This window comes from Lepidothrix coronata, unplaced genomic scaffold (genome assembly GCF_001604755.1).
Source record: "Lepidothrix coronata isolate B3197 unplaced genomic scaffold, Lepidothrix_coronata-1.0 Scaffold324, whole genome shotgun sequence".
Lineage (NCBI taxonomy): Eukaryota > Metazoa > Chordata > Aves > Passeriformes > Pipridae > Lepidothrix > Lepidothrix coronata.
The window spans coordinates 403819-407292 of NW_016690504.1; positions in this window are offsets into that span (position 1 = coordinate 403819).

Consider the following 3474-nt stretch of genomic DNA (forward strand, 5'->3'; position numbering starts at 1 on the left):
ATTTGTGTCTCAAAGACTCCTCAGGCTCGGGGATGCTGCAGTTCTTCTCACCAGTGGATGTGTTTTTTCCTTCTATTTCTATTTCTCTTTCTGTTCCTATTCCTATTCTTCTTCCTATTTCTGTCATATTTCCCTGGCATCATTGCAGAAGGGAGGGAGTGAAATGGTAGAGATGTTCCTTGACCCCTTTCTCCCTTGACCTTCCCCTTTACCCTCCCTTGCCATGTCCCTTTACCTGGGATATTTATGAAGAAAGGAATGATGGTCCAAGCATTTGCGAGTCTCCTGGTCACAAATCAGTCTCAAAACTGACCAAAATAGTTGTGCAGAAGTGTTTTTAATTTGGGAAGATGAGCAGGAAGGTGCAATGTGCCTCTGAAAGCTCCTTGCCCAGGGAGCCCTGTGTCCAGCACATTACCCAACAGCACAAGACATTTGATAGATGAGTCTCTGACATTCTTGTCATGTCTCCCCTTCTCCTCTTCCCCACTTCCCCAGGCTGGAAATGCTGGAGGCGAGCTGGGAGGTCTGGCTTGTGTCCTGGAGCCTGTCAGAGCCGGGACACACAGCCCAGGGCCTGCGGCTGGACTCACAGGAGGCTCCAGCAAGGCTTCATCTTCATCTGGCCTGGCTGTGCCCCGGGGTGCAGCTCAGCTTTGTTGGGAAAACCACGGTTAGGAGCATCAGGAAAGCATGCAAAGAGTGCCTGAAAAAGAGAGGGAGGGGGAAGAGACAGAGGAAGAGGGGAAGAGAGTTTCTGTGCCTGTTGAGATGCTCAGGGAAAAGGAGAGACGTGGGGGGGTGGTGGTGGTCTGGGATTAAGCAGAGCATCCGATTTTTCAGAGAGAGATCCACGTCCCATATCTGAGAGGGGGACATGGGCTGGTGCAGGCAGAGCAAAGGGGACCCTGGAGGATCCAGCTTTCCCTTTGGTGCTGCCAGGCTTTACAAGGCTGAGCAGAGCAATGGGGAACACAGCACTGGGGTCTGAAAGCTGCTGCTGAATGCACTTGGGGTGTGAATGAATTTGGGGGGTGAATGCACTTGGGGTCTGGAGATTGTGTGACAGAGAAAACCCCCCAGTTTTCTCCCAGATTTCTGGGGCAGCAGTGAATATGAAATCCTTTTACCTCCCGTAGATGCTACCTGGGAATGACCTGGGGACATGTTAGACAGTGATAAGTGACTCTCTCCATCCCCTTTTATCCTGTTTACAATACAGAGGCTTTCCTTGAACAAAACCCTTTTTTCCCTCTCTCTGCTCCTGGCTGTTGTGTTTAAATGAGCCAATTTGCTGAAGGACTCCTCCTGGAAGGACTGGAAGTCTAACAAGACCTGACGCTTCAGAGTCTTGTTTCTGGCAAAATTCAATTTCTTCCCAAAAGAACAGAAATCTCTTCTCGTATTGCAGTTCTTGCCATTTCATCAGGGCTCCTGTGATAACTCTCACAGCCCTGGCCAGGAGGGAAATCCCAGCAACTATTTTCATTCAACCTATTTCCAAAAAGTGTTTGAAAAAGGGGTATAATGGCTCAGGGAAGGGGGAGCAAAGGACAGGAATGTGTTTGTTACTGCTGCAGTTGATGGCTTTGTTGATATGTTGTTTATTCTTGGACTGATGTGATTTCTGGGGCTTATTTGACAGCCAGGGGATAATCTTTTGCCAGAGGCCTGGCTGGCTGAGTGGTAGGGCAGACAAAGTTTGATGCATTATCTGAGATGCAAGGGATGGACCCACAGGGGCAGACTCTCCCGTTAATTAAGGATGTGTAGTTATTTCACTCATTTATATCCCTGTGATGCTCAGGGACTTGTTCTCCTGTGACTAGGCTGCATTCTTCAGGTGCTCACCCTGAACTGCAATGAGCAACACTTTGGAGACTGTTCCAGCCTCAAGATTTCCCGTTTTGCCCAGTCCCACAGCAGGAGGTGTCTGAAAATAATTTCTCACCTTTCCTCCAATGTTTGTCAACCTTTAGGATCTTGAATTTTTGCTGTAGTTATTCAGCTTTGCCTAAGTGAAGTGCAGACAGGGCTGAGGTTGCTGAAGAAGGCTTAGTGTTAAACCAGTGTATTTAACTGTATTAGAGCATTTTATCTGGATGGACCCAGTTTAAGACATTATTCTTGGTGACAAAGCAGGTTTCTCTCCACACCACAGGTGGAACAGGCAGCACAAACCCAGAGAAGGGCAGAATCAGCCTAACAAAGCCTGAGAAACAAGTATAAAAAAAATGACACCATTTAATAGAGGGAAGAAATGGAGAGAGCTGAGAGGTTGCCTGGGCCACGAGGGCAGAGCTGCTCCTGATGAGTGTTAAATGCCCGATCTTGTATGTACTGAATGCCTTACAGAATACAGGCCTTTTCCAGTTTTTCCCAATCAACCATTTATTAGGATGAAGTTACATTTCCTGACAAGAACTATATTCCATTAAACTACACTGACAAGAAGGAGTCACTGTATTAATTGGAGTTTTTTAATCAATTGGTGTTTGATTTTAATCAGTGTATTTAATCAATCATAGTCCTAATTGGAGCTCTTCCAATCAATCATTGGAAAAAACAGTTTGCAGTGTCCTGCTGCCCTGATTAACTGGCTTATATTTCCTCTTCTTTAATTTTTTTTTTTATAATCCACATTCTCCTTGATTTTCCCATGAAGTTAAAAGGTGTCAGTAGTTCTGTGGCTCAGCAGACTCTGACCATAAAGCACGTGGGGCTTTGTAGCTCAGCAAATACAAGAAAGGGTTGTGGCTTTAACGGTGGTGGATTATCTGGTCCAAACAATGAAGAAACAACGCACAGGTGAAAGAACTGACAGGCTTTGATACAACTCCAGAGCAAGGCTTTGACTCCCAGCCCTGTGAGAAACGACAGGAACCTGTGCATCACTCTGGGACAGTGCATCCATATCCTCAAGAGTCCAGCCACAGGTACCACAGGTACCACAGGTGCCACAGGTACCACAGGTACCACAGGTACCACGGGTCTTAAGCAAGAGAATGAAAGTGGTCACCAGTGTCTTCATAGCTCGGAAAATTCCTATTTCCTCCAAGGAGTCAACAGGTCCCTCCTCGTGACCTCCTCTGCTCTGTTGCCAGCTGTGGTGGTTGTAGGTCCTGTTTGGATGTCCCTGAAATGAGTCAACCTTGGTCAGGGGTGGGAAAGTCAGAACCTGGCCTGGACCTCTGAGCTGGGATTGCAAGCTGAGTGGTGGGATGGATCCCCGGTGGGACAGAGATGTCACCACCCCCCCAGGGCCCTGGCACTGACACCTCTGCTGCCCAGGCAACCCCAGGGGCTGATCTCCACGTGTGCCAGTGGCTGCGTGTCCATGTGTAGCCCAAGGATAAGAAGAACATGGACCCACTGGAGCGAGTCCAGAGGATCCAAGGGCTGGATCCCTCTGCTCTGGAGCCAGGCTGGGAGAGCTGGGGGGGGTCACCTGGAGAAGAGGAGGCTCCAGGGAGA